This window comes from Apodemus sylvaticus, chromosome 3, assembly GCF_947179515.1.
Source record: "Apodemus sylvaticus chromosome 3, mApoSyl1.1, whole genome shotgun sequence".
NCBI lineage: Eukaryota > Metazoa > Chordata > Mammalia > Rodentia > Muridae > Apodemus > Apodemus sylvaticus.
In genome coordinates this window covers 159,808,539-159,827,755 of record NC_067474.1, presented here as the reverse complement: position 1 = coordinate 159,827,755, position 19,217 = coordinate 159,808,539, and the positions used below count along the sequence as shown (strand labels likewise).

Here is a 19,217-nt window from a genome sequence, read left to right as displayed (position 1 = left end):
ATGCAGGTATTTGCACCCAACCAATGGACAGAAGCTGCTGACCACTTTGGTTAAATCAGGGAAATGTTGGAAGAAGCAGAGTGGGAGGGCAATCCTGTAGGAGGACCAGCAGTCTCAATTAAGCTGGACCCCTGAGATCTCTCAAAGACTGGACCAACAAAGCAGCATAAACAAGCTGATATGAAGCCCCCAACACATATATAGAAGAGAAGGACTGGGGCTGGGTTCAATCAGAGAAGAGGAACCTAATCCTCAAAAGACTAGAGGCACAAGGGAGTTTAGAGATCTGGTTGGGTGGAGGGTGGGGGTGGGAAGTGTGGGAGAAGGAATGGAATGGGGAGCACTCAGATGGTGGATAGGGAGTATGGAGGAATGAAATCTGACGTGTAAAAATTAAATAAAAGACAAAAACGTTGTAAAATTTAAAAAAAAGAATACTGCAATCTGCATCTGCTCACAAACACAGCAAGCACTGTTATGGCAAAAGAGAGACACTCTTTCCTCTTTCTGCCATCATCTGTTCCTCTAGTGATCTAATATATTTGCTATTAGGATTGAAGACAGTGAGGCTCTTATGATTTCATCCTTCTACAAATTGTTCTCTTCCATACATTGCGCACGACATCAGTGTCCACACATTTCAATACCCACAATCACAAGCTTTTGTCTGGAACCCTAACAACCTTCGAAAAGCAACTTCTGTGACAAATGAGACTTCCTTCCACAGTAATATAAGAGTACACAACTCCATGCAATGTAGAAATTAGCTATCGATAGAGTTTTTGAGAATCATTTATAATAGATTCTCCTTGAAACCTGCAGTCTTCAGTCCATGGAAATTGAATGGCCTAACAGTAGAAAATCCAGTGAAAATAGCATGCTGTTATTATATATGTGAAAGTCTTAAACATTAAATTTTCTTTATGTTAGAAGAAAATGAAGATCTTAGAAAATAAGCCCTTTAGATAACATTACCACATGTAGATAATAAAACTTTTGAATGGTTTGACTGATAAAGAGATTTCTAAAACAAATGTAGACAGCACACTGACCTGTGGAGTGTTTACCAGTGAAGCATTCATTCTTTTTGTTGTTCTTCTCCAAGTTTCAAATATTGGGACTCTTCTTGAAATTTCACAGGGTTTGAAAAGCACAAAGATGAAATTAATACAACCCCATTATAGACAATGCTGACGCACATAAAAATACATTAAAAGTAAAATGATACCAGGAATCTTGTCAACATTTCTACAGACTTGAGAGCATGGAGTGACAATTTAGTGTGGAAAGGAATATGAGTATAATCTGAGTCCTCTCTCTAACATCAGCCTGCACCAGACAAAAACAAAGAAAGTAGAAGCTTATTAAGCAGGAAATTTCAGAAGCTGAAAGTAGAAGCTTATTAAGCAGGAAATTTCAGAAGCTGAAAGTAGAAGCTTATTAAGCAGGAAATTTCAGAAGCTGAAAGTGTTTAGTCATTTTTGTAGATGGTTATGTGGTTGTTCTCTATAATAGACTATATATACCCATGTGCATATGCATATGCTCTGGAAAGGACACTCCAGAATTACCCAAGTCTCTTTAGAGATTCTAGCTAGGAAATCAACTCTTTTCATGAGTAAAAGTTCCAGGATTCTCAGGAGAGTTGAGGTTCAGTAACTGTTGATTGTGACAGGATAAAATAGATTTCATTTCAGCATCAAGGTGAGAGCTCAGAAATTCAAGGCCAAACATGGGGGGGAGGGGTCTGTCTTTAAAGTACAGATTTCTGAGCTCATGGACACCTTTCAGAGGGCAGGGCTTCTTGGTTTGTGTGTGTGTGTGTGTGTGTGTGTGTTGAGTTTTATCCTTCCCCAAATTATGTTTACACAAAAAAATGATCTCACAAGCTTATTGATTCTGCATATGTAAATAGATTAAACACATTGGTGATTAAAAATGTATCTGAGTTGAGTTAAGAAATAAACACCACTGGGCAGTGGTGATGCATGCCTTTAATCACAGCACTTGGGAGGCAGAAGCAGGTGGATGTTCAAGGCCACCCTGGTCTATGGAGTGAGTTCCAGGACAACAAGGGTTACACAGACAAACCCTGTCTCCAAAAAGTGAAAAAAAAAATAAAGCGCAAAGAAGAGGAACAGTACAGAGACGTCATACAAAGTTGGTTTGTTATTTTACAGAGCATTTGCCAGAATATATACAAACACAGATATTGTCACTAAATTATATGTAAATGGAAGGAAAGCTGAGTTTACATCAAGAATGCAAGAGAGTTCAAAACTAATCAACATAAGACTCAAAGATAGAGACTCAGTGAAAGATAAATTACGTTGGGATATTTGAACCTGTTTCTACTTAGTGTGTGGTTCTGCCCAACAACACATATACAATCACTCTGACTGGAATACAGTCAAGCCCTTAATAGTCACTTCAGACCCAAATGATGAAGGTTGGAGAGTATGTAGAAGGAAGCACCCATGTTTGAAAGTGATATACAACTGGGTGGCAAAAAAGGTGACAAATCAGAGAAAGATTTGACAAACTAGGATATGCTCAACTCTCAAGAGAAAAGAGGAAAACAAGGTACTTAGGGGAGAGAAAGACAGTACAGAAAGAAGAGAATAGTAGAGGAATACAGGAGAGTTCATGGACAGCAGTACAGTAGAGTTGACAGGGTAGAGCAACGGAGAGGGAGAAGGAAACAGTTTTACTGGAAGTGTTTTAAAGGGAAGAGAGAACATGCTAGACACAGAGGAATTTGAGTCAGAACAGCTGAGTTGAACCAGGCAGTGAAGAGTTGAGAAGGAACAAGAAAGGGGGAGCTTATTCAGCAGCAAATTTCAGAGGTTTAGATAAGATTGTAGGGAGGCTAGAGTCTTCCAGAACTAGACCTAGCTTAACAAAGGCAGTGATCTTCTCAGACAACAACATATTACATTATGAGAATAAAAGGTACTTTTATAGCTCTGTGGTAAAAATTAGAGATTGTTCAATATAAATGCTCTCAAGAATGTAAGAAAAGAATAAGAAAGATATAGAGACACAAAGCTAAAGCATACAGTACAGAAAAGGTCAACAGTGATTTTCCCACTCTAATTAGGCCTAATTCTACACAGTGCATCAGTGAGAACAAAATTCAAGGACAGAAAAACACGTAGAGTGGAGAGAATATGTGACTCAGAAAGCTAGTTCACCTTTTCAAAAAACCAACTCACATCAGATCATTCACTCTGTCATCAAACACCTTGGAATCCTTGGTGAGCAGCATTCATAGTGTCAGAACTGATTTGCAATCTGGGGCAGGGGCAGAGTTATCAATGGTCATACCAGACTTGCGTCTGGTTTACAACAATCTCAATATGACAGGCAAGGCATGGCCACTGCTATCATAGTGGGAAGACTATCTGTGGGTAACAGAATTTTTTCTGGTTCAAGCTGAGACCAGCTCCACAGAAAAAAAAAATACATGCGTTACACTGGGAATCTGCCTAAAATCCAATATGGAAGGCCCTAGGTGGGGAATCCACTATTGACATTTGCTACGTGTATAAGTGGCCCGTGTCACACTGATATCGGAGGCTGACTGCTTTCTGTCTGAGTTAAAAAACAAAACAAAACAAAACTGGGGCTGGTGAGATGGCTCAGCGGTTAAGGACACTGACTGTTCTTCCTAAGGGCCTAGGTTCAAATCCCTGCAACCACATGGTGGCTCACAACCATCCGTAAATGAGATCTGACACCCTCTTCTGGTGTGTCTGAAGACAGCTACAGTGTACTTACATATAATAAATAAATAAATCTTTTAAAAAAAACTATTTTCAATGGGCAACGTTATTTTAGAAATTCACATCTAAATATTACAATCAACTATTGGTGACTGCACTGGCTATAATGAGAAACTGATAACACCACATTTAATATTACTCAAAATGAAATTTTCCAGAATCATTATTGGAAATAGAATCTGCCTAAACCAAATTCCTTTCTTCTTCCTACTAACAGGGGAGACCTGTTAGCATTCTGTCTAAATTTCACCCCCACAGTTACTTGACAAGAGCCAGGAATGCTCCTCCCCAGAGTTACCTGGCAACCCCCAGGTAGGCTGACTCAGTATAAAAGGGGCTGCTTGACCCTCCCCTCTCTCTGGATCTCTTGCTTCCTTCTTGCTTCTCTGTTGCCCTCTGGGGCACTTCTCTTCCCGCCTCCCTTACCCATTCTTTTTGCCCTATCTCCACGTGTTCATGGCTGGCCTCTACTTCTCGAGTGTCTCCAGATCTGATAAATAAAGCTTGCTTACGTGCTGGGATTGTTTTTTCCTGGCGACACTCAGAGTTACCAGAACCTACAATATATCTTCTACTTGGCCATACCTTACTACTACCGTGTCTTCCTGTTTTATTCAGTCCTAAGGTGTAACACTAATATCTAAGCCCATGAAGACACATTTCTAAATGGAGTACTTATATCAGAAAATGCCCATACCTCACTGTAAAATTAATTGAAAGTATAACTTCACATAATAAATATGAATATCTATACTCAGTGTGAAGGTGCTTTACAATGTACATTTTCTGATCCAATCAAATCTGCAGTGGATCCTCATATGACTAATATCTACAAAGCACTCTGGGGATGCATATGAATTCATTCTCCTGGCAAAAGGCTACTCTCTTAAAGTGGCAAATGGAGGAACTCAAGAGTTAAGAAAGAATGGATGAATTTTAATTTGAAGAGCTCTGTTAAGACTTTACCAAAGACAATCTCCATGTACAAATTACAGATACTGCATATGATGTACAAGGTTATTTTAGAGGAATGTTCAGGAAATCATAACATTGATTAAAACCTTACACTGAACCCTAGCTCATATTGTTATGCCCAGATATTGAAACCACAAAGATCACCAGGACTTGACTGATGTATTTCATACCAGTGCATATTCCTGCTCAGTATGTAAACCTGCCGTGATGCAGCAGGTTAGCTGACTGAGCAGGATTCTTATCTCTTGAGGGGAAAGTACTCAGAAAATAATGTAGTAGGGCCAGTAAGTCCCAGCAGCTGTAGCTGGCTGGATATGTCTCAAATTGAGACCTGTTTTTTGTTTGGTTGTTTGTTTTTTGTTTTGTTTTGTCTAAAATTACATCTATGGCCTTCCACTCAGGTTTCTCATACCTCAATAGGATCTCAAACTTCCTGACAATTGTAAGACATGCACCACAGAATAGTGAGTGTGGCAACAAAAAATGCACCTGTGTCACACACCTGCTTTATCCCTGCCAGTTTCTCTGAACCGGCAGGTTCCAGAACAGACTCATCGCTGGTGACTCTCTAGGAAGGCCCACACAGCAACTGAAACTTGCAGAAATTTTTGAGTATCTCAAATACTTGGGTCTAGTTTCCCTCCCCGCCCCCCCAGAATTCCTGACCATGAGGACAGCCAAGACACACAGGGAATGCTAGAGTGATGGGATTTCCTGTCACTATTGCCTGGTTCCTTGGGACAACTCCTTCTGGAGGCACCCAATATACTGCAGCTTCCTGTTACATGTTTCTTCTGAACCCACCTGCTTAGGACTCTTTTAATGAATGAGCTTCCCAGTACCTCTCATCTGGGTTTGTTTGTTTGTTTGTTTGATTGATTGATTGATTGTTTTTCCTTGCTTGCTTACTTCATTGCTTGTTTTCTTGTTTTCCTAAATGCATCTAATCAGGCAGGAATACCCTCCCCGAATCAAGGAACCACTCCCCCAACTCTTTTGCAGCCTGACTTCCACACACCTACAACAGTGGACACAGCTTCCCCACAAGCTTGCCACCATTCCAGACCAGAACTAGATGCAGTATGACACTGCATCTGGGTTCTGACCCATTCAGATCCATGTTTTGTTACGGAAATTCTCACACTGAGATACCAAACTCCTGGGCTAAAAACACGCCTGAAAAAAAAGAGAATAAGGCCTCTAAATTGTGATACTCACAACTTATATCCAAAATGAAGTAAAGCTAAGATAAAATGTCCTAGTCTCAAGGTATAGACCATATATATATTCCCTAAGGAGAACAAAGTATATGATATCCAAGATGAAGAACTGAAACCCAGAGTTACGATCAACAGAAATCAGAGAAGACAGGGACAAAATGATTCGTGGACCAGAAAATAACAACAGATATCTGAAGGAAACGAGGACAACTTAGATAGGAAAATTGAGTTCAATAAGTAGGTAGAAATAACCCCAAAAATGAAATGAAAAGGGAAATGAAAATGCTGTGAGCTGATGAGAAATAACTCTAAACCTTCCTGTGGGAAACAAATATCAGGCTTGAAAACATGGTATAGTTGCTAGAATACCTCAGTCAAAGAACTGAAATAATGGCACAATATTATTTACTGCTTGTAGTGTGGGGTTGGTGTAAAATGGAGAAATGCCTTGGAAAAAATCTCCAGAATTTTCTAAAAACAAATAAACAAACCACAACTACAAATAGAACTATAATAAATACAACACTGTTTAACCATTTGTTCATAGATTGATTCCTGATTGTTCTCTATACTTTTCAATGTACATACATGTGTATCTGCATAGGCTAGGGAAAAGATTCTCCAGAATTACCCAAGTCTCTTTAGAGATTCTAGTTAGGAAATCAACACTTTTCATGATTATAAGTTCCAGGATTCTCAGGAGACTTCTGAGGTTCAAAACTGTTATGATGATTTTGACAGGATAAAACTGAGTCCAGCTCATCATGGAAGTAAGAGCTCAAAAACACAAGCCCAGACCTCGGAGTCTGTCCTCAAAGTACATGGTTCTGAGAGCACAGACCCCATTCAGATGTAAGTGTCTCTTGGCATTTAAAAGGAATCCGGATAGTAACTTTCGATGCCCTTGCCTCATGATTTTCTTTTTTTTTTTTATTCGATATAATTTATTTACATTTCAAATGATTTCCCTTTTCTAGCCCCCACACTCCCCGAAAGTCCCATAAGCCCCCTTCTCTTCCCCTGTCCTCCCACCCACCCCTTCCCACTTCCCCGTTCTGGTTTTGTCGAATACTGTTTCACTGAGTCTTTCCAGAACCAGGGGCCACTCCTCCTTTTTTCTTGTACCTCATTTGATGTGTGGATTATGTTTTGGGTATTCCAGTTTTCTAGGTTAATATCTACTTATTAGTGAGTGCATACCATGATTCACCTTTTGAGTCTGGGTTACCTCACTTAGTATGATATTCTCTAGCTCCATCCATTTGCCTAAGAATTTCATGAATTCATTGTTTCTAATGGCTGAATAGTACTCCATTGTGTAGATATACCACATTTTTTGCATCCACTCTTCTGTTGAGGGATACCAGGGTTCTTTCCAGCATCTGGCAATTATAAATAGGGCTGCTATGAACATAGTAGAACATGTATCCTTATTACATGGTGGGGAGTCTTCTGGGTATATGCCCAGGAGTGGTATAGCAGGATCTTCTAGAAGTGAGGTGCCCAGTTTTCGGAGGAACCGCCAGACTGCTTTCCAGAGTGGTTGTACCAATTTGCAACCCCACCAGCAGTGGAGGAGTGTTCCTCTTTCTCCACACCCTCTCCAACACCTGCTGTCTCCTGAATTTTTAATCTTAGCCATTCTGACTGGTGTAAGATGAAATCTTAGGGTTGTTTTGATTTGCATTTCCCTAATGACTAATGAAGTTGAGCATTTTTTAAGATGCTTCTCCGCCGAGAACTTCATCCGAAGTTCTTCAGGTGAGAATTCTTTGTTTAACTCTGTACCCCATTTTTTAATAGGGTTGTTTGGTTTTCTGGAGTCTAACTTCTTGAGTTCTTTATATATATTGGATATTAGCCCTCTATCTGATGAAGGATTGGTGAAGATCTTTTCCCAATTTGTTGGTTGCCGATTTGTCCTCTTGATGGTGTTCTTTGCCTTACAGAAACTTTGTAATTTTATGAGGTCCCATTTGTCAATTCTTGCTCTTAGAGCATACACTATTGGTGTTCTGTTCAGAAACTTTCTCCCTGTACCGATGTCCTCAAGGGTCTTCCCCAGTTTCTTTTCTATTAGATTCAGAGTGTCTGGCTTTATGTGGAGGTCCTTGATCCATTTGGATTTGAGCTTAGTACAAGGAGACAAGGATGGATCAATTCGCATTCTTCTCCATGCTGACTTCCAGTTGAACCAGCACCATTTGTTGAAAAGGCTATCTTTTTTCCATTGGATGTTTTCAGCCTCTTTGTTGAGGATCAAGTGGCCATAGGTGTGTGGGTTCATTTCTGGATCTTCAATCCTGTTCCATTGATCCTCCTGCCTGTCACTGTACCAATACCATGCAGTTTTTAACACTATTGCTCTGTAGTATTGGTTGAGGTCAGGGATACTGATTCCCCCAGATTTTCTTTTGTTGCTGAGAATAGTTTTAGCTATCCTGGGTTTTTTTGTTGTTCCAGATGAATTTGATAATTGCTCTTTCTAACTCTGTGAAGAGTTGAGTTGGGATTTTCATGGGTATTGCATTGAATTTGTATAGTGCTTTAGGCAAAATGGCCATTTTAACTATATTGAATCTACCGATCCATGAGCATGGGAGGTTTTCCCATTTTTTGAGGTCTTCTTCCATTTCCTTCTTCAGAGTCTTGAAGTTCTTGTCATACAGATCTTTCACATGTTTGGTAAGAGTCACCCCAAGATACTTTATACTGTTTGTGGCTATTGTGAAGGGGGTCATTTCCCTAATTTCTTTCTCAGCCTGCTTATCCTTTGAGTATAGGAAGGCCACTGATTTGCTTGAGTTGATTTTATAACCTGCCACTTTGCTGAAGTTGTTTATCAGCTGTAGGAGCTCTCTAGTGGAGTTCTTTGGGTCACTTAGGTAGACGATCATGTCGTCTGCAAATAATGATAGTTTGACTTCTTCCTTTCCAATTTGTATCCCTTTGACCTCCTTATGTTGTCGAATTGCCCGAGCTAGTACCTCAAGTACAATATTGAAAAGATAAGGAGAAAGGGGGCAGCCTTGTCTGGTCCCTGATTTCTTCAGGGATTGCTTCAAGTTTCTCTCCATTTAGTTTGATGCTGGCTACCGGTTTGCTGTATATTGCTTTTACTATGTTTAGGTATGGGCCTTGAATTCCTGTTCTCTCCAAGACTTTAAGCATGAAAGGATGTTGAATTTTGTCAAATGCTTTTTCAGCATCCAATGAAATGACCATGTGGTTTTGTTCTTTGAGTTTGTTTATGTAGTGGATTGCATTGATGGATTTCCGTATATTGAACCAACCCTGCATTCCCGGGATAAAGCCTACTTGATCATGGTGGATGATCGTTTTGATGTGTTCTTGGATTCGGTTGGCAAGAATTGTATTGAGTATTTTTGCATCGATGTTCATAAGGGAAATTGGTCTGAAGTTCTCTTTCTTTGTTGGATCTTTTTGTGGCTTTGGTAACAGCGTAATTGTGGCTTCGTAGAAGGAATTGGGTAGTGTTCCTTCTGTTTCTATTTTGTGGAATAGTTTGAAGAGTATTGGTGTTAACTCTTCTTTGAAGGTCTGGTAGAATTCTGCACCGAAGCCATCTGGTCCTGTGCTTTTTTTCGTTGGAAGACTTTCTATGACTCCTTCTATTTCTTTAGGCATTATGGGACTGTTTAGATGGTCTAGTTGGTCCTGATTTAAATTTGGTATCTGGTATCTGTCAAGGAAATTGTCCATTTCCTCCAGATTCTCCAGTTGTGTTGAGTATAGGCTCTTGTAGTAGGATCTGATGATTTTTTGGATTTCCTCAGTTTCCGTTGTTATATCTCCCTTTTCATTTCTAAGTTTGTTAATTTGGATACTTTCTCTGTGCCCTTTGGTCAGTCTGGCTAAGGGTTTATCTATCTTGTTGATTTTCTCAAAGAACCAGCTCCTGGTTTTGTTGATTTTATGTATGGTTCTCTTTGTTTCTACTTGATTGATTTTGGCCCTGAGTTTGATGATTTCCTGCCTTCTACTCCCCCTGGGCGAAATAGCTTCTTTTTGTTCTAGGGCTTTCAGGTGTGTCATTAAGCTGGTAATGTATGCTCTCTCCATTTTCTTTTTGGAGGCACTCAGGGCTATGAGTTTTCCTCTTAGCACTGCTTTCATTGTGTCCCATAGATTTGGGTATGTTGTGTTTTCATTTTCATTGTGTTCTAAAAAGTCTTTAATTTCTTTCTTTATTTCTTCCTTGACCAAGGTATCATTGAGTAGAGTATTGTTCAGTTTCCACGTGTATGTGGGTTTTCTGTTGTTTCTGTTGCTATTGAAGACCACTTTTACTCCATAGTGATCAGATAGGAGGCATGGGATTAGTTCTATCTTCTTATATTTGTTGAGGTCTGTCTTGTGACCAATTATATGGTCGATTTTGGAGAAGGTACCATGAGGTGCTGAGAAAAAGGTGTATTCTTTTGTTTTAGGATAGAATGTTCTATATATATCTGTTAAATCTAATTGGTCCAAAGCTTCAATTAGTTTCATTGTGTCCCTGTTTAGTTTCTGTTTTCCTGATCAGTCCATTGAGGAAAGTGCAGTGTTGAAGTCACCCACAATTATTGTGTTAGGTGCAATGTGTGCTTTTAGTTTTAATAAAGTTTCTTTTACGAAAGAGGGTGTCCTTGCATTTGGGGCATAGATGTTCAGGATTGACAGTTCTTCTTTTTGTATTTTTCCTTTGACCAGCAAGAAGTGTCCCTCAGGGTCTCTTTTGATGACTTTGGGTTGAAAGTCAATTTTATCTGATATTAAAATGGCTACTCCAGCTTGTTTCCTGAGACCATTTGCTTGTAAAATTGTCTTCCAGCCTTTTACTCTAAGGTAGTGTTTGTTTTTGACCCTGAGGTGTGTTTCCTGTAAGCAGCAAAATGTAGGGTCCTGTTTACATATCCAGTCAGTTAGTCTGTGTCTTTTTATTGGGGCATTAAGTCCATTGATGTTAAGAGATATTAAGGAATAGTGATTGTTACTTCCTATCATTTTTGACGTTATTTTTTAAATTTGAATGCTTAACTTCTTTTGGGTTTGATGAAAGGTTACTATCTTGCTTTTTCCAGTGTGAAGTTTCCCTCCTTGTATTGGTGTTGTCTCCTATTATCCTTTTTAGGGCTGGGTTTGTGGATAGATATTGGGTAAACTTGGTTTTGTCATGAAATATCTTAGTTTCTCCATCTATGGTGATTGAGAGTTTTGCTGAATATAGTAGTTTTGGTTGGCATTTGTGTTCTCTTAGAGTCTGCATGAGATCTGCCCAGGACCTTCTAGCCTTCATAGTCTCAGGTGAAAAGTCTGCTGTGATTCTGATAGGTCTTCCTTTATATGTTACTTGGCCTTTTTCTCTTACTGCCTTTAGTATTCTTTCTTTGTTTAGAACATTTGGTGTTTTGATTATTATGTGACGGGAAGTATTTCTGTTCTGGTCCAGTCTGTTTGGAGTTCTGTAGGCTTCTTGTATATTCATGGGCATCTCTCTTTAGGTTAGGGAAATTTTCTTCCATAATTTTATTGAAGATATTTGCTGGCCCTTTAAGTTGTAAATCTTCACTCTCATCTATGCCTATAATCCTTAGGTTTGGTCTTCTCATTGTGTCCTGGATTTCCTGGATATTTTGGGTTACAAGCTTTTTGCATTTTGCATTTTCTTTAACTGTTGAGTCCATGGTTTCTATGGAATCTTCGGCATCTGAGATTCTTTCTTCTATCTCTTGTATTCTGTTGTTGATATTTGCATCTCTGTCCCCTGATTTCTTCCCAAGGCTTTCTATCTCCAAAGTTGTCTCCCTTTGAGTTTTCTTAGTTGTTTCTACTTCTGATTTTAGATCCTGGATGGTTTTGCTTAGCTCCTTCACTTGCTTGTTTGTGCTTTCCTGTAATTCTTTAAGAGATTTTTGTGTTTCCTCTTTCATGACCTCAGTCTGTTGACCAAAGTTCTCCTGTATTTCTTTAAGAGATTTTTGTGTTTCCTCTTTCATGACCTCAGCCTGTTGACCAAAGTTCTCCTGTATTTCTTTAAGTGTTTTTTGCATTTCCTCCTTGTTGGCTTTTGTATTCTCCTGGATTTCTTTCAATGATTTTTGTGTATCCCTTGCAAGGGCTTCTAACTTTTGATCCATTTTCTCCTGAATTTCTTTAAGTATGTCCTTCATGTGTTCCTGTACCAGCATCATGACCAGTGATTTTAAATCCAAATCTTGTTTTACTGGTGTGATGGGGTATCCAGGACATGTTGGTAGAGGAGAATTGGGTTCAGATGTTGCCATATTGCCTTGATTTCTGTTAGTGATGTTCCTGCGTTTGCCTTTTGCCATCTAGTTCTCACTGGTGTTAGTTTGTCTTGTCAGTGCTGGACTCACCAGTGCAAGCTGCCCCTTCCCAGTTGGCCTCTGGTGCACAGCTTACCTCCTGCACTGCTTGTAGACAGGGTGCTGCTGCCCAGGCTGTTCAGATCCCAAAGCAGGCACCCGAAGGCTCCCGCTGGGGCCCGCTGGATTCACTGGAGCACATTGACTTCTCCCAGCTGGCCGCCCGGAAGCCCAGATAGCCTCTTGCAGGACTTGGAGATGTGGTGCTGCCGCCCAGGCTGATCTGGATCCGGAAGCGGAGAGAGTAGAGCTCGCCTCATGATTTTCTATTAAAACTGGGAAATAGCAGATGAGGCAGTGCTGTGGAATGTCACATACAATTAATGAGAATTAACAAGGAAAATAAAGATATCCTAGGAACAAGTAAACAAGACAACTTTCTATGTCATAACACTAGGTCAGGCAATAAGCAAGCGTGGAAACCCAGGCTTTTAGTATTTCTCCTAACACTGAGGACTAAATAGATGCGGCAACGAGGTCACACATTTCTTTTACAAGTCCCACAATAATCTTGTACAGAGAATACTGTGAAGAAGGAAAATCACTGAGTATAATGAAGATATAGCCAACATACAAAACCTATCATTACACAAACTAAAGACATCCGTGATCATTCGACTCTATTCAGAAGACAGACAAGGATGTGCAAAGTCTCCACACTATCTTACAACAGTACAGCAGTGCTTACAAAGAGCAAGACTTAAAATATCATTCGGCTTTATACATTCCTAAATATCTGAGTGCTGGGCAGTGGTGGCGCACACCTTTAATCCCAAAACATGGGAGGCAGAGGCAGGCAGATTTCTGAGTTCCAGGCTAGCCTGGTCTACAGAGTGAGTTCCAGGACAGCCAGGGCTACACAGAGAAACCCTGTCTCAGAAAAAACAAAACAAAACAAAACAAAACAAAACAAATAAAAAGATACAATGAAAAAAAAAGATACAATGAGGGTTGGAAAGATGGCTTAGTGGTTAAGAGCACTGATTGCTCTTCCAAAGGTCCTGAGTTCAAATCCAAGCAACCACATGGTGGCTCACAACCCTTCGTAATGAGATCTGATGCCGTCTGATAGGGTTTCTGAAGACAAATACGGTGTACTTACATATAATAAATACATCCATCTTAAAAAAAAAAAAAAAGATACAATGAGCAAGTGAAAGCGACGGCCGAGGAGACTATTTATGCTGCTTTTTTATAAGTGCAACTTTTCAATAAAAATTTACATCTAGATAAGATGAACAATATTCAAATTTTTGAAACTTTAATAAGATTTTAAAAACATTTTGAAATGAAAAACTTACACATTTTCACACAAATATTGTAATATGAATCAACTCCAACTCGATTTGAAAATATGTGAAATTACAGTTTTAGAACTTAGTAATTCACATTTAAAAAAGTTAGCGCCTTGCTGAATTCAGCCTTTGTAAAAGAGGCTTAGTGCACATTTTAATGTTACATTGTGACAGTGTACCAAATATTGATATTTCACCTTATTAAACAAGATAATGTTCTTGAAAGTTGACAAATAATAGCTAACCTATGACATGTAAAATTTCCAATGGAAACAGTTACATTGTGTAACAACACTTTCTATAGATTTCTTTTCTATCTTAAAATTTAAACAGCATTCATTGTAATGATTGTATCCACAACAATTTATTAGAGGAAGATCAAACTTTATTGCAACAGCTTGCATACAAAAAGTCAACATAAAATCCAATCTGTTGTTGCTAGTATGTACAAAGAATTAGTACATAATAGATTTATATTAGTACATAATAGAATTAGTACATATAAGATCAGCAAAATTAATTTAACGCCAAGCAGAGCATTTCAGTGTCTCAGAGAAGAACAAGATTGAAAGAGTCAGCTGGGACAGGAGTTTGAGCTGGAACAGCAGAGCAGCCCCAGCCAGTTAAGAGCTGAGAATGAACAAAAAAGGGAGAGCTTATTCAGGAGGAAATTTCACAGACAGAAAACACTCTAGGTCTAGGTAAGATTGTACACAGGCTAGAGTCTTACAGGCCTAATTCTAGGTAAATAAATGGACAGAGGCAGTAAGCCTACCAGACAATAATTACAATTGGAAAATAAAAGTTACTTTACATCCCTGTGGAAAATCTAACACTGCTCAGTATAAAAGCTTTCTAGAATGTAAGAAGAGAAGAAACATACCTCAGAATACCAAGGAAAAGAGACTCAACCAAACAGTGGAGAAAAGATCAACAGGAATTATTCTACTCTAATCAGGAATAATTCAACACAGTGCATCAGTGAGAACACAACTGAAGGTCTAAATATCATTTAGACTGGACAGAATATGTGATTCAGAAAGCAAATCCCATTGCTAGAGAAAACAACTCAGCTTGGATCATAATAAATAAATCAATAAAGATCCTGGATGGAGTCTATGGTGGTAGCATTCACAGTGGCAAAAACTGCTATGCGAACTGGGGCAGGAAGCAGAGTTATTAAAGGCCATAGCCAGTTTTGGATTTTGTGTGCTATAATCATAATATGCCAGGTAAAGCATAACCACTAGTATCCTGGTGGCAAGATGCTCTGTGGGTAACAGAAGATTTTCTTGTTCTAGATGAGCCCAGCTAGCTCCTGGGGGGAGGGGGGGAGGAAATACAGATTAAACTGACAGTCTGCTAAAATCCAATAAGGAAGGTCACAGGACCTAGGAGGGAAAACAGTACTGATACTTGCTTCATGTATAAATGGCCCTTGTCACACCCATTGCCTGATCCTGATTTCAGTCTGGCTAAAAGAAACTTTGTTTTCAATGGGCAGCTGCTAATTCAGAGACTCAAAACTAATCAAATGTTGACATCAACTGACTGCTGACTGCTGACTGCACTGCCTGCCATGGAAAATATCCATCACATCTAATGATATTTTCAGTGAAATTTTCCAGGATCATAGTGAGATCCCCAACTCAATGTTTTTAGACCTCTAAACAACTAGCCCAACACAGAGTAACTTGTTTTTCTGCTTTCAGCTAGAGAAAGATAGCCCACCCAGTTCTAGTTCCAATGTTTAACTATACAAAGTCCCAAGGACATTTGCTCCAGATAATCTCTAACCTTCCTTACTTCCTCATTCTGTACTTCCCCATTCCAGGCTTGTTTTGTCCTCCAACCCTTGTCTTGTGACTTTTCCCCTTTAAATACCCCTGACTTCAGTTGCACCGGGTCCTCAGTCCTCTACCCCTGCGTGGTGTACGGCTGTGGAACCCAGAATTCTGGAAGAAAGAAATCCTCATGTTATTGCATCGAGACCGTTTCTCGCGAGTGATTTGGGTGTCGCCTTCCGAGGTGTGGGATGCTGGGGCACCCTGGGTTTGGGGGGGGGGGGTCTTACAATAGATGAAAGAGAATGTGGCAAGACCAAATTCATGTCCTCTTTCTACTAATGAGTGAGCCCCAAACCACCCCTTGTTCAATCCTTCTAACACACCTGGATCCTTGAGTCTCCTTGGCCTTTTCGATTCAGGGCTCTTAGAGTTGAGTTATAGTTATGCAGTTTTGTTGGAACATATAGAGACCTGAAAACAGAAAATATTCATCAGAAAGAACCTGGAATGTTTCATGAGACAAAGATGAAAGATGTCAACACTAGGAAAAAGAATATACATGAAGAAAAGTGACTATGTAATGAAAATGTCTCTTTTTATCTGAGGGTTTCAGATTACCCTAAAGATGTGAGTGTCAGTCACAAAGCTAACACAAATCCAGAGTCTTTTTCCCAGCAACTCAGCAGAGGAGCAAGGAAGAATGTAAAAAATACATATTGTGACACACTGAATCCAGATGGCTGAACCTCTCCAACAAGAGGTCTGTAAAAAAAAAGCCCTGAGTGCAGGGTCTAAACATTCCCACACCTGCATGAAGTCCATGATGCAGAACTCAACAACCCATGAATGTGCAGAGGCAGAGTGCTTTCCATGAACCAAGGAGACATTTTTCTTAAGTAAGTGAGCAATCATAATTATTTCAATGAGCTGTCTAATTTTGTCTTAATGCATACTTAGTTGTATATCAATGAAAACATCTTGGCCTGATACTATCCTCTCACAGGATGATCTATAATCCTTGGAAGGACTCAAAGAAATTCAGGAGGAATGGCTAACAGAAGAGCCTCTTAACATCTCAATGCAGACTTTGTTGACTCAGCATTGTCTTGGCTCCCGGCTCCTATTTTGCCCAGCCCCTCCACCCTCCTTGCTTATCCTCAATAACCCTCCCCCTCCAGGATCTGGTCCGGTCTATACCCAACCAGATACTCTGACTGCTTCTCCCTCAGACTGAAAAGCCAAAAAGTATCCTCTAAGCACCTCCAGTCCCCCTAAAAAAGTATCTTCTTGCAATGCTGCAGGTTGCATGTCTTTGGAAAGTAATAAAGCCTCATAGGAAACCCGATGGCCTATAAAACCACCTGTAGCATATGACCAAAGTCCTTCTCTGGGTTAGGAAGAAAAATTTATAAAGTTTGCCCGCATGGTGGAAATGGTTTTTCTCTGGCAACACTCAGGGTTAACAGAACCAACAAGTTTCTTCTCCTTAGCAGTACCTGGCAGCAATCCTGTCTTCGTTTTTCATTCAAAGCTAAGGTGTAATATTAATAACTAAGCCTATGAAGAAACATTTCTGAATGCTGTGTTTACATCAAACTGCATATACCTCAGCGTTAAATTAATGGAGAGTATAATTTTGCTTGGTTAATGTTAATATTTACTCCCATGTGATGGTGTTTTATAACGAAAATTTTCTAATTCAATCAAATCTGCAACGGTCCCCCGTATGAAAATTATCTACAAAGCTCTCTCGGGATACCTAGTCAGTTCCCTGGAGAAAGGGAAATTAAATGGTAAACGGACGAACAGGGGAGGTGAGAAAGCCTGAATGAATTTGAATTCGAGGAGCTTTATTAGTGTTTGTTTTTTTTTTAAAGAAACCCTGCTAGTATACAAACTGTGGATAAGTCCAAGGATCTATGACGCTATTTCAGAAAAAAAAATGTTCTGGCAACCATAAAATTAATTAAAACTTCACCATAAACCCCAGTACACAGGATCTCAAACTTCCTGATAATGGTAAGATACCCACAACACAATTGTGGGAGTGGCGGCAGAAAATGCACCCCTGCTCCACACCCCTGCTCCGCTCCTGCCCCTTTCCCAGCCCAACAGCTCCTCTGACCTGGCAGGGGACAGGACGAGCTGCTGAATGTCCTAGGAGGCCAGCACAGCAACAGCAGCTTAAGGAAGTTTTCAGGTTCCGCAAACTGAGTCCGAGGCACTCGACTCCAACAATGACTTCCCGACCCCGCCGCAGCCAAGAAACCCAGTGAATTGTGGAAGGGCGGACTTCCTGTCACTTCAGCCCCCTTCCTCAGAGCCACTCCTTCTGGACCCGCTTAATATTCCACACCTTCCTGTAATTCTACACCCACATATGTGACATCTCATCCTGCCTAAACCTTCACACCGTGAGTCTAGTCCCCAGTGTAAAGCTGCACACAATTCAGCAATCCCTCTGAATTCTTATACTCAGAACAAATACCCAAAACAGAGTAAAACTAATTTAAATTGTCCCTGGATCAAACCATAAACCTTTTATGTATCCCCTATGGAGGGCAATTTACAGGAGATCCAAGATAAAGAATTGAAAACCCAGAGTAACCATCAAAGACATCAAAGTTTGTAAACCATGTAAATCTACTGAAAGAGAACAGGAACAATATGATTCATGCGCAATAAAATTACAGCAAATGCCTGAAGCAAAGGAGGACAACATAGGCTATGAATGTTGAGTTCAATGGGTGCTTAGAAACACCAAAAAATAAAAGATACTGAAAAGAAAATGCAGTAAGGTGAATAATAATAACTCATAGAGAACTTGTGGGAAACAGATTATCAGACTTGAAGAAAAGTTAGAGAAGCTGGATGCCTCCTCAGTCAAAGAAAATGATGAATTAAAATTATGTTAGTTTAAGGCACAATATTATTTACAGCTTGAAGGGTGAGGAAACTCTTTTTGAAAACTGTCTAGATTTTTTTCAAAAGAAAGAAAGAAGGAAGGAAGGAACAAAGGAAGGAAGAAATAAAGGAAGAAAGGAAGGAAAGAAGGAAGGGAGGAAGCTAGAAATAGAACAATACATACTGCAGTGTTTAGCCATTCGTTCATAGATGGTTTCCTGATTGTCCTCTATAATATTCTATGTACACCCTTCCATACCTGCAAAGGCTGGGGAAAGGAGACTTGAGAATTATCCAAGTCTCCTTAGAGAATATCGCTGGGATGTCAACTCTTTTCATGATTATAATGAGTTCCAGGATACTCATATAATCTGTGAGTTTCAAAACCTGTTGTGATGATTGTGACAGGTTAAAATGGATTCTAGCTCAGCATGGAGGTGAGAGTTCAGAAGCACAAGGCTTCAGTCTTTTTTAAAGAACACAGTTCTGAGGCCATGGGCATGTTTCAGATGGCAACACTAATTGTTGCCCATCGTGGTGAATTTTGTATTTTACTATATTGTGCCTATGCAAAAAGAAAATTATGTCACAAGTTAATTGATTCTGCATGTATGGATGGATTAACATAAAGGTGATTAATAATGCATCTGAGGTGAGTTAAGGTAAGACTTAAAGCCTTTCCCTGAGAGGCATTTAACTAAGTGTGAGTCCAAAGTTGAATTCTCTACTTCATGTTCCCTGTTCTTTCTTCCATCCTCTGTGTGTCTGTCAGTTAGGGTGAATCTGTAACTTTCAGACGGCTGCCTTGTGTTTCTATCTTCTGTCTGCATGTTTATGTCTATCTGTGTAATCTCTATGCATG

General features: G+C 39.7%; 3 protein-coding genes and 1 pseudogene across 7 annotated transcripts in view; 2 read left to right on the top strand and 2 right to left on the bottom strand.

Annotated features, from left to right (window-relative positions):
* Positions 1-15,914, bottom strand: part of LOC127681631 (gastrula zinc finger protein XlCGF26.1-like) — a 117,080-nt pseudogene extending 101,166 nt beyond the window's left edge.
* LOC127681614 (zinc finger protein 665-like) overlaps positions 1-19,217 on the top strand; it is a 233,961-nt gene that overhangs the window by 51,070 nt on the left and 163,674 nt on the right. The window lies entirely within an intron of this gene.
* Positions 1-19,217, bottom strand: part of LOC127681600 (oocyte zinc finger protein XlCOF6-like) — a 1,434,619-nt gene that overhangs the window by 1,308,014 nt on the left and 107,388 nt on the right. The gene's annotated exons all lie outside the window — the stretch shown is intronic.
* Positions 1-19,217, top strand: part of LOC127681615 (oocyte zinc finger protein XlCOF6-like) — a 988,257-nt gene that overhangs the window by 920,190 nt on the left and 48,850 nt on the right. The window lies entirely within an intron of this gene.